This window comes from Scyliorhinus torazame, chromosome 4 (genome assembly GCF_047496885.1).
Source record: "Scyliorhinus torazame isolate Kashiwa2021f chromosome 4, sScyTor2.1, whole genome shotgun sequence".
Classification (NCBI taxonomy): Eukaryota; Metazoa; Chordata; class Chondrichthyes; order Carcharhiniformes; family Scyliorhinidae; genus Scyliorhinus; species Scyliorhinus torazame.
In genome coordinates this window covers 347,773,844-347,785,888 of record NC_092710.1, presented here as the reverse complement: position 1 = coordinate 347,785,888, position 12,045 = coordinate 347,773,844, and the positions used below count along the sequence as shown (strand labels likewise).

The window sequence follows — 12,045 nt, the reverse complement described above, 5'->3', positions numbered from 1 at the left end:
TTGGGAAGAGTGTTGCATCCTATTTTTGCTCGAACCATAAAGAAATGTCAAAACAAAAACTTTCAACCATCTTCATCAATACCTTCCTTTCACTATAAAGTCACAGGTCATAATATTCACTGATGATTGCAAAATTTTCAACACTTTTCCCACTGAATAGTGAAGCAGATCACACAGCAAGACCCAGATAACATTCAGACTTGGGCTAAGTGACAAACAACATTTACGGCCAACAAGTGCCAAGCAACGTCTCATAGAACAAAGAAAGGTACAGCACAGGAACAGGCCCTTCCCTTCGACCTCCAAGCCTGTGCCGACCCTGCTGCCCGTTTAAGCTAAAACCTTCTACACTTCTGGGGTCCGTATTCCTCTGTTCCCATCCTATTCATGTATTTGTCAAGTCGCCACTTAAAAGTCACTATCGTACCTGCTTTCACCACTTCATCTCCAACAAGATAAAATCTAACCATCTCCCCATGACATTCATCATCATTACTATCACTGAATCCCGCAACATTAACATCATAGGGTCACTGTCGACCAGAAACTAAACTGGACAAATACTGTAACCACAAGAGCTGCTCAGAAGCTGGGAATTCTGCAGTGAGTAAGTCAGCTCCTACAAGGCATAAGTCAGAAATGTAATAGTGAGCAGTTTCTTGAACCACTGCAGATCATTTGGTATAGATGCACAGAGAGTGTTATTGGGAAGGAAGTTCCAGGGCAGCACGGTGGTGGTGCAGTGGTTAGCACTGGGACTGGTTCGAATGCCGGCCCTGGGTCACTGTCCATGTGGAGTTTGCACATTCTCCCTGTGTCTGCGTGGGCTTCACCCCCACAACCCAAAGATGTGCAAGTTAGGTGGATTGGCCACACTAAATTGTCCCTTAATTGGAAAAAAAATAATTGGGTACTCTAAATTGATTTAAAAAAATAAAGGAAGGGAGTTCCAGGATTTTGACTCACAGACACTGAAGGAACCGTGACATATCTCCAAATCAGGATGGTGTGTGACTTGTCAGAGAGGGGGAACGACCACAGGGGATTCCTGCACTGACTGCCTGCCCTTCTAGCAGTTACCCATCTATCTCCCTGCATATTGGGTATGATCTCATCTCTAAAATTCCCATCTATGATGCTTTCCGCCAATGCATGCTCCTCAGTGCATCCAACTGCTGCTCCAACCGATCCATGCGGTCTGTGAGGAGCTGCAATTGGGTGCACTTCCAGCAAATAATAATCCTTATTGTCACAAGTAGGCTTACATTAACACTGCAATGAAGTGACTGTGCAAAGCCCCGAGTCGTCATATTCCGGCACCTGTTCACGTACATGGAGGGAGAATTCAGAATGTCCAAATTACCAAACAGCGTGTCTTTCTGGGCTTGTGGGAGGAAACCGGAGCACCCGGAGGAAACCCACGCAGGTACAGGGAGAACGTGCAGACTCCGCACAGACAGTGACCCAAGCGGGAATTGAACCTGGGACCCTGGTGCTGTGAAGCAACAGTGCTAATCACTATGCTACCTAAATGTAGTTGTCAGGAATGCTGGAAGCTTCACGGTCCTCCCACATCTCCTAGCACTAGGTTTCTACTATAAATGTAAAATGCTAAATACAGTAAACTCCTGCCTCTGGTTTAGATACCCTTCTACTTATGATTAAGTAATTAATTAATGAGGTTTAATTAGTTTAACAATGTTTTATTTTCAAACTGAGGGCAGATTCTCTACCAGCCATTTAAGTCAGAGCTTTCCTGTGATGTCATTTTTCAAGTGTTTTTCACACGTGTGGTAAACACCACTCGTAACATATTACATGTATTACGGCACTGCCCATGTATTACAGGTACCACGGTAAATCCCTGCCTGCTGGCTCCTCCCAGCAGATGGCGTATAAAAGTGTATGCTCTCCTGCGCTGCTCCCATTCTGGTTCCAGCTGCAGGAGGCACAACATCTTGTGCAATAAAGCCTCGATTGTTTCACCATTCTCGTCTCGTGGTAATTGGCGGTACATCAATTTATTGCACAAGATTTTAAAAGATGGACTTCCTAATCAAGCCTGATCGCCTGTAGCTGAGCCCTCACGCAGCCGACGCCACAGCCACCTTCGAGCACTGGCTAGCCTGCTTTGAAGGCTACCTCAGAGCAGCCACTGAAGAACTCTCGGACCCTCAGAAGCTCCAAGTCCTCTACTCACGGGTGAGCCCTTAAATTTTTCCCCTCTTCCGGGATGCGCCCACCTACACAGAAGCGATGACGCTACAGAAAGGACATTACATAAGTCGGTGAATCAAGTGTACGCCAGGCACCACCTGGCCACGAGACGGCAACTCCCGGGGGAGACTCTGGACGATTTATTGCGGGCCCTATAGATTCTCGGTAGGAACTATGACTGCCAGGCAGTTTCGGCAGTCCAACATACCAAATTATTAATCAGAGACGCGAACGTCACGGGCATGAAGTCGATGTACGTTCGCCAGCGACTTTGGGAAGGGGGTACACTTGATCTTGCAGAGACTAGGCAGCTTGCTATTTCACTAGAAGTGGCCTCCTGTAATCTGGAGGCCTACACCACCGACCGCACGGCACCCTCGTGGGCATCGTGGGCCCCACCAGTTGCCGACTCGAGCTCACTGCAAGCCTGCGCCGCGCGGCAGCCAGCCAACTCTGGTGGGCCCAGGTGTTATTTTTGTGGCCAGAGCAAACATCTCAGGCAGCGCTGGCCGGCGTGGAGCGCGACCTGCAATGGGTGCGGGAAGAAGGGCCCCTTTGTTTCCGTTTGCCAGGCCCGGTCAGCCGCCGCTGTTTCCAGGCCCAGCATTGCTACACCCCCCACGTGTGATTCAGAGGCGCCGCCATCTTCTTCACCACAAGCCACGTGCGGCCCACGGGCGCCGCCATCTTCCCCACCACAAGCCACGTGCGACGCGTTGGCGCCACCATCTTTGATGCCGCCCGCCATGTGCGCCGCCATCTTCCGCGCCATTTTGGAGCGCGCCTCAGGACCCCTTCTCGTCTGGTCGTTCGCTGCCTGCTGATACCTCCGCCACCGCTGATCAGCCCGGGACCTCCCAACATCTTCCGCAGCTCATCTCCATCACCCTGGATCAGTCTCGGCACCACAACCTCGCGACCGCTACGATGACGGTGAAGATCAACGGGCACGAGACGACCTGCCTCTGACTCTGGGGGCACAGGGAGTTTCATCCACCCTGCTATGGTAAGGCGCTGCTCCCTCCCGGTACACCCCGTCACCCAGAAAATCTCCCTGGCCTCCATTTCCCATTCCGAGGAAATGCGGGGGTACTGTGTCGCGACCCTCACCGTTCAGGGCGTAGAGTTCAGCAACTTCAGGCTCTACGTCCTCTCCCACCTCACAAATGTCACCCCGGACTGCAAGCCCGTCGCCACTAGGAGCAGACGGTACAGTGCGTAGGACAGGACCTTTATAAATCGGAGGTCCAGCAGCTTCTGCAGGAGGGGATCATTGATGCCAGCAACAGCCCCTGGAGAGCTCAAGTGATGGTAGTGAAGACTGGGGAGAAGCACAGGATGGTCATTGACTACAGGCAGACCATCAACCCCTACACGCAGCTCGATGCGTACCCCCTCCCACGCATATCTGACATGGTCAATCAGATTGCGCAGTATCGAGTCTTATCCACAGTAGACTTGAAGTCTGCCTACCACCAGCTCCCCATCCGCCCGGAGGACCGCCAATACACTGCGTTCAAAGCAGATGGCCGCCTCTATCATTTCCTCAGAGTTCCCTTCAGCATCACCAATGGGGTCTCGGTCTTCCAGCGAGAGATGGACCGAATGGTTGACCAGTACAGGCTGAGGGCCACCTTCCCGTACCTAGGTAACGTCACCACCTGCGGCCACGATCAGCAGGACCACGACGCAAACCTCCAAAAATTCCTCCATAAGGAGAAACGCGTGTTCCGCACCAACCGCTTAGCAATCCTTGGCTATGTCGTGGAAAATGGAGTCCTAGGGCCCGACCCCGACCGCATGCGCCCCCTCCTGGAACTCCCTCACCCCCACTGCCCCAAGGCCCTGAAACGATGCCTGGGTTTTTTCTCGTATTACGCCCAGTGGGTCCCGAATTATGCGGACAAGGCCTGCCCACTTATCAAGTCCACAGTTTTTCCCCTGATGGCTGAGGCCCGCCAGGCCTTCAACCACATCAAGGCGGACATCGCCAAGGCCACGATGCACGCAGTTGACGAGACCCTCCCCTTTCAGGTGGAGAGCAATGCATCAGACGTAGCTCTGGCCGCCACCCTCAACCAGGTGGGCAGGCCCGTAGCTTTCTTTTTCCGCACCCTCCATGCCTCCGAAATGTGGTACTCCTCTGTCGAAAAGGAGGCCCAAGCCATTGTGGAAGCTGTGCGGCATATGAGGCATTACCTGGCTGGCAGGAGATTCACTCTCCTCACTGACCAACGGTCGGTTGCCTTCATGTTTAATAATACGCAGCGGGGCAAGATCAAAAATGACAGGATCTTGAGGTGGAGGATCGAGCTCTCCACCCATAACTATGAGATCTTGTATCATCCGGAGAAGCTCAAAGAGCCCCCTGATGCCCTAGCCCGTGGTACATGTGCCAGCGCACAAGTGGACCGACTCCGGGCTCTCCCATATGACCTCTGCCACCCCGGGGTTACCCGGTTCTTCCATTTTGTCAAGGCCCGCAACCTGCCCTACTCCATTGAGGAGGTCAGGACCGTAACCAGAGACTGCCAAGTCTGCGCAGAGTGCAAGTCGCACTTCTACCGGCCAGATAGAGCGCACCTGGTGAAGGCCTCCTGCCCCTTTGAGCGCCTCAGCATGGACTTCAAAGGGCCCCTCCCCTCCACCGACCGCAACGTGTACTTCCTCAACGTAACTGACGAGTACACCCGGTTCCCTTTCGCCATCCCATGTCCTGACATGACTACTGCCACGGTCATTAAAGCCCTGCACAGCATCTTCACTCTGTTCGGTTTCCCCACCTACATCCACAGCGATCGGGGATCCTCTTTCATGAGTGATGAGCTGCATCAGTTCCTGCTCAGCAAGGGCATCGCCGCGAGCAGGACGACCAGCTACAACCCCCGGTGAAACGGGCAGGGTGAGAGGGAGAACGGGACGGTCTGGAAGGCCGTCCTGCTGGCCCTTCGGTCTAGAACTCTCCTGGTCTCCCGCTGGCAGGAGGTTCTCCACTCCATCCGGTCGCTCCTCTGCACCGCCACTAATGAGACCCCTCATGAATGTGTGTTTGCCTTCCCCAGGAAGTCCATCTCCGGGGTCTCGCTCCCAACTTGGCTGACAGTTCCTGGACCCGTCCTTCTCCGAGAAGCATGTGCGGAGCCATAAATTGGACCCCTCGGTCGAGAAAGTCCACCTCCTCCATGCAAACCCGCACTACCCGGGCGCAAGGACACAGTCTCCATCCGGGACCTGGCACCCGCTGGATCCCCACCCACGACCCCCAACCTAACACCGTTCCACCCCCCCCCCCCGTTACCTCATCCACCCCTGCGCCACCCACCCTCCCTCCAGCGAACCTCACCGCAGCCCCCACCCCAGCAGGATCCGACCCCTCACTGGATCCACTAAGGGGTGACAAAGACGAGGACAACACGTTCCCGGAGTCGCAGGTGACCACGTCGGCACCACATCACCACTAGGACTGAGGCGATCGCAGCGGAGGGTCAAGGCCCCCGACAGACTTAATCTGTAATGTTTTCATCACCCCCGCCGGACTCAGTTTTTTAAACAGGGGGTGAATGTGGTAAGCAACACTTGTAACATATTACATGTATTACAGCACTGCCCATGTATTACAGGGACCACGGTAAATCCCTGCCTGCTGGCTTCTCCCAGCAGGCAGCGTATAAAAGTGTTTGCTCTCCTGTGCTGCTCCATTCTGGTTCCAGCTGCAGGAGGCACAACATCTTGTGCAATAAAGCCTCGATTGTTTCACCATTCTCGTCTTGTGGTAACTGACGGCACATCAACCGGATATCAGTGACTCTGTTCCGGCTGAAACTCCACTCTCCGACTCTGCTCCCAGTCAGCTGCACTCTCTGTAAACTCCCGACTACCCTCATACTCTGACAAAATGAAAGGAGTACCTCGCTCCATCCTCACCAAACTCCACTTAATCACTCTAATACAGGCCAAACTTAGCATTCCAGCGCAAGAGAAGTCAGCACTGTAAGATGGCTCACTTTTATACTGTCTGACTCTAGCCTTTGAAAATTGGTTTAATCCAGTTATCTAATTAGCAAGTTTTAGCTGGAAGCAGAGCCGCGTGAGCCCTGTTTAAAACTGGCAGCAGGGACGGGCACCAGCGCCAGAGGTTCCTCGGTGCAGGGCACAGTCAGGGCCAGGAGGAGTGCAGATATAGGAAAGAGAGGGTGGAGTGAGACATGTGGGGGGCAGAGCCACCATGTAGCCTGTTGGACCTGGTTGGACACGGGGGTACACACCACGCTAACATGTCGGTCTTTCACCCCTTGCAGACAATGGATATTGGAATTCAACCAGCAGCCCTGGGGGATGCCCTGCAGCTGTATGAGTGGGCCTGCCCGAGGAGGAAGCTGCAGAAACAGAGCATGCAGCAGCGGTGCCGCAGAGGAATATGAGGCAGCCGCCCAGGGTGGAGAGACGGACGTCCAACGGGCCAAGGAGGAGGTGCCATAGAGGCCCCATATGCGGCCTCGCGTGTATTGGCAGCACCTGTCATTCGAGGACCTGTCGAACCGGGCAAGTTGTCAAAGACTCTGGCTCAGCAAGGAGAAAGTGCGACATATCTGCCAGATCATGGCACACCTGGCACCGCAGGGGTATGAGGGAGTGTGGTAAACCACTGTGAGTGTATTATGTGTATTGTGGTAAACTGTTACTGTACTACATGTATTGTGGTAAGCCACTGCCTCATGGCTCCGTCTGTGGTTCCTCCCCTCGGGCTCGGAATAAAGGTGGCTGACCTCCGGCCCTGCCCCAGTTCAGGATCAATTGCCAGGAGGCTTCCTGTTTAGCTTATTAAAGCCACAGTTTTGTTCACTACTCGTCTTGTGTTAATTGATGGCAAATCAATTTAATAAGCTAAACTTTTAAGATGAATTCATCATTCAAGCCTGATCGCCTGGAGCTGGACCCACAAGCAGCCAAAGTCACTGCGACATTTGAGCACTGGCTAAGCTGCTTCGAAGCTTACCTCGGATCCTCCACCGACCTCCAAAAGCTTCAAATCTCAACGCACGGGTGAGCCCGCAAGTTTTCCTTCTGATCAGAGACGCCCCCTCGTATACGGAGGCAATAATGCTGCTGAAGGGACAGTACGTAAAGGCAGTAAACGAGGTGTACACCAGTCACCTCCTTGCCACGAGGCGACAACACCCCGGAGAATCACAAGCCGAATTCCTGCGTGCCTTGTGGATACTCGGCCGGAACTGTGCTTGCCAGGCGGTATCGGCTGTCCAACACACGGAACTGCTGATCAGGGACGCCTATGTCGCGGGCATTAAATCCAATTACATCCGCCAGCGCTTGCTAGAAGGGGGTACACTCGGCCTCCCAGAGATAGTGCAGCTCTCGAACTCGCTGGAAGTGGCTTTCCAGAACAAGGATGCCTACACCTCCGCCCTCATGGACGTCATGGGCGTCGCCATCATCCAACTAGAGTGCGGCGCAAGCCTGTGCCGCGCAGCAGCCCGGCAACTCTGGAATCCCGAAATGCTACTTTTGCGGCCAGGGTAAGCACCCCAGACAATGCTACCCTGCACGGACCTCGATTTGCAATGGGTGTGGGTGGAAGGGCCACTTCGCCAAAATCTGCCAGGCCCGACTTGCCCCTAAAGTTTCTAGGCCCAGCAGCGCTGCCTGGTGCGTGTCAGGACCGCCCCATCTGCCGCGCCACCCGCCATGTGCAACCCGTGGGCACCGCCATCTTCGCTGCCACCCGCCATGTGCGACCCGTGGGGGCCGCCATCTTTTATTCCACCCACCACGCGCGCCCCATGGGGCCGCCATCTTTTATTCCACCCGCCACGCGTGACCCATGGGGACCGCCATTTTGGAACCACTCCGCTGCTTCCCGGGACCCCTGCTCACCCGGTCGTGCGCTGGCCATCGCTATCTCCGACCGGCCCACCTATCACCTTCCGAAGCTCGCCTCATCATCTCACGAAATCCACAATGACCGTCCGGATCAATAGGCATGAGACGGCCTGCCTCTTCAACTCCGGGAGCACGGACAGCTTTATCCACCCAGATACGGTAAGGCGCTGCTCCCTCCCAATTTTACCCGCAACCCAGAAAATCTCCCTGGCTTCCGGATCACACAGGAAAAAGACAATGTTGTTGAGACGAATACTGAGATTCAGGCTACTAGACTAGAAGGGCTTGAGGTTCATAAGGAGGAAGTGTTGGCAATTCTGGAAAGTGTGAAAATAGACAAGTCCCCTGGGTCGGATGGAATTTATCCTAGGATTCACTGGGAAGCTAGGGAGGAGATTGCTGAGCCCTTGGCTTTGATCTTTAAGTCATCTTTGTCTACAGGAATAGTGCCAGAAGACTGGAGGATAGCAAATGTTGTCCCCTTGTTCAAGAAGGGGAGTAGTGACAACCCCGGTAACTATAGACCAGTGAGCCTTACTTTTGTTGTGGGCAAAGTCTTGGAAAGGTTTATAAGAGATAGGATGTATAATCAGCTGGAAAGGAATAATTTGATTAGAGATAGTCAACACGGTTTTGTGAAGGGTAGGTCATGCTTCAAAAACCTTATTGAGTTCTTGGAGAAGGTGACCAAACAGGTGGATGAGGGTAAAGCAGTTGAAATCTTGGATTTCAGTAAAGCGTTTGATAAGGTTCCCCACGGTAGGCTACTGCAGAAAATACGGAGGCATGGGATTCAGGGTGATTTAGCAGTTTGGATCAGTAATTGGCTAGCTGGAAGAAGACAAAGGGTGGTGGTTGATGGGAAATGATCAGACTGGAGTCCAGTTACTAGTGGTGTACCACAAGGATCTGTTTTGGGGCCACTGCTGTTTGTCATTTTTATAAATGACCTGGAGGAGGGCGCAGAAGGATAGGTGAGTAAATTTGCAGATGACACTAAAGTCGGTAGAGTTGTGGACAGTGCAGAAGGATGTTACAAGTTACAGAGGGACATAGATAAGCTGCAGCGCTGGGCTGAGAGGTGGCAAATGGAGTTTAATGCAGAAAAGTGTGAGGTGATTCATTTTGGAAGGAATAACAGGAAGACAGAGTACTGGGCTAATGGTAAGATTCTTGGTAGTGTGGATGAGCAGAGATAACTCGGTGTTCATGTACATAGATCCCTGAAAGTTGCCACCCAGGTTGAGAGGGTTGTTAAGAAGGCGTATGGTGTGTTAGCTTTTATTGGTAGAGGGATTGAGTTTCGGAGCCACGAGGTTATGTTGCAGCTGTACAAAACTCTGATGCGGCCGCATTTGGAGTATTGCGTGCAATTCTGGTCGCCGCATTATAGGAAGGATGTGGAAGCATTGGAAAGGGTGCAGAGGAGATTTCCCAGGATGTTGCCTCGTATGGAGGGAAGATCTTATGAGGGAAGGTTGAGGGACTTGAGGCTGTTTTCGTTAGAGAGAAGAAGGTTAAGGGGTGACTTATTGGGGCAAACAAGATGATCAGAGGATTAGATAGGGTGGACAGTGAGAGCCTTTTTCCTCGGATGGTGATGTCTAGCACGAGGGGACATAGCTTTAAATTGAGGGGAGATAGATATAAGACAGATGTCAGAGATAGGTTCTTTACTCAGAGGAGTAGTAAGGACGTGGAATGCCCTGCCTGCAACAGTAGTGGACTCGCCAACACTAAGGGCATTCAAATGGTCATTGGATAGTCACATGGACGATGAGGGAATAGTGTGGATGGGCTTTAGAGTGGTTTCACAGGTCGGCGCAACATCGAGGGCCGAAGGGCCTGTACTGCGCTGTAATGTTCTATGTTCTAGGTGGAGAGGGAGAACGCAATGGTCTGGAAGGCCGTCCTTCTGGCCCTACGGTCTAGAAGTCACCCAGTCTCCCACTGGCAGGAGGTCCTTCCTGATGTGCTCCACTTCATCCGGTCGCTCCTGTGCACTGCCACCAATGAGACCCCTCACGAACGTATGTTTGCCTTCCCTAGGAAGTCCAACTCAGGGGTCTCGCTCCCATCCTGGCTGACAGACCCAGGGCCCGTCCTCCTCCGGAAGCATGAGAGGGGTCATAAATCGGATCCCCTCGTCGAGAAGGTCCTGCTCCTCCATGCCAACCCACAATATGCCTATGTGGCACATCATGACGGGCGGCAGGACACAGTCTCCCTCCGGGATTTGGCACCTGCAGGTTCCCCAGCGATCATCAATACCACCCTACAACATCTCCCTCCACCACTACCCGGCTACTTCGAGATTTGGCACCCGCAGGCCCACCGGCGACCATCACCACCACCCCCGCCCCTAAACTGCCCCCCCCCCACCCTCCACCGACTCAACTACTGGGTGGTGAAGAAGAAGACAACACGCTCCCGGACGCGCAGGTCTCGGCACCAGTGCACACACCACAACCGGGACTGAGGCGATCAAGGCGGAAGGTCAAAGCCCCCGACAGACTCGACCTTTAAGTTCACTTCACCCCCGCTGGACTCTTTTTTAACAGGGGGTGAATGTGGTAAACCACTGTTAGTGTATTATATGTATTGTGGTAAACTGTTACTGTACTACATGTATTGTGGTAAACCACTGCCTGATGGCTCTGCCTGTGGCTCCTCCCATTGGGTTCGGTATAAAGGTGGCTGACCTCCGGCCCTGCCCCAGTTCGGGATCAGGAGGCTTCCTGTTTAGCTTATTAAAGCCACAGTTTTGTTCACTACTCGTCTTAATTGATGTTAATTGATGGCACATCAGGGAGAGCACCCGCTCCCAGTGGCCGTCAAGGTGATGGTTGCCCTGAACCTTTACACCATGCGGTCCTTCCAGGTTCCGAGTGGGGACTGTCGGGATCTCACAGACTCTTGGTTGATCCGCACCGTCACAGAGGCCCACGTGAACTGAGACCACCAAGATGCCCGGGTGGCAGGCTTCGCCGCCATTGACGGGAGAACCCGGGTCCAGGGAGTGATCGACGGGATGCATGTTGCCCTACGAGCACCTGCAGATGACAGGCCGCTCCACACGAACCGAAAGGGGTTCCACTTGATGAACGTGCAGCTCACATGTGACCATCAGCTGAGCATCATACACGTCTGCGTCCGATACCCAGGCAGTTTGCATGATGCCTTCATCCTGGCACACTCGGCGATTCCTGACATATTTGACACACGCTCCTGACTGGGGGGTTGGCTCCTGGGTGACGGGGTCCACCGTGGTCATGGCTGCTGATGCACATCCGGAGGCAACAGACCGACATAGAGATTAGTTACTACAATGCTCATACAATGACCAGGGAAGTGATCAAGTGGTGCTTCGACCTCCCAAAGATGCAATTCAGGTGCCTGGACCGTTCTGGAGGGGCCCTCCAGTATGATGCTGAGAAGGTCGCCCGCATCGTGGCGACCTGCTGCATCCTTCACAACATCGTGCAGCAGACGTACTGGAGGACGAGGGACGCCAGTCCTCGAGGAGGAAGTGAGGAAGGGGAGGACGGGCAGGGCATGGAGCCCAGGTATGCACGAGAGGCCGCACGATGTGTGCGCCAGGGCCAACGCGCATGGGTCACTCTGATTGTCTCCAGGTTCATCAACTGGGGTTGAGGGGGAGGGGTGGAAATTGGCCAGAGGTACGGACACCGCATCCCGCCCGCACCCCCACACAACACCACACACCCCGACAACCCCCACACTTGAACCCCCTTTCCGCGACACATACCCCCCCTCCGTGATACATACCTATCACATTACGGGATGGGGGTCCTGGGTTGGCAGTAACACCGGGTCTGGTCCATGGGATGGATGATGTTGACAACCCGCTTTGCGATGAGCTCCGGTGCTGCACATCATTTGGCAACGTCTGACTCCTACAGACAGGAG

General features: G+C 53.7%; 1 protein-coding gene across 1 annotated transcript in view; it reads right to left on the bottom strand.

The window, feature by feature from the left end:
- The window catches only part of lrrc73 (leucine rich repeat containing 73), a 183,033-nt gene that overhangs the window by 125,821 nt on the left and 45,167 nt on the right, over positions 1 to 12,045 (bottom strand). The window lies entirely within an intron of this gene.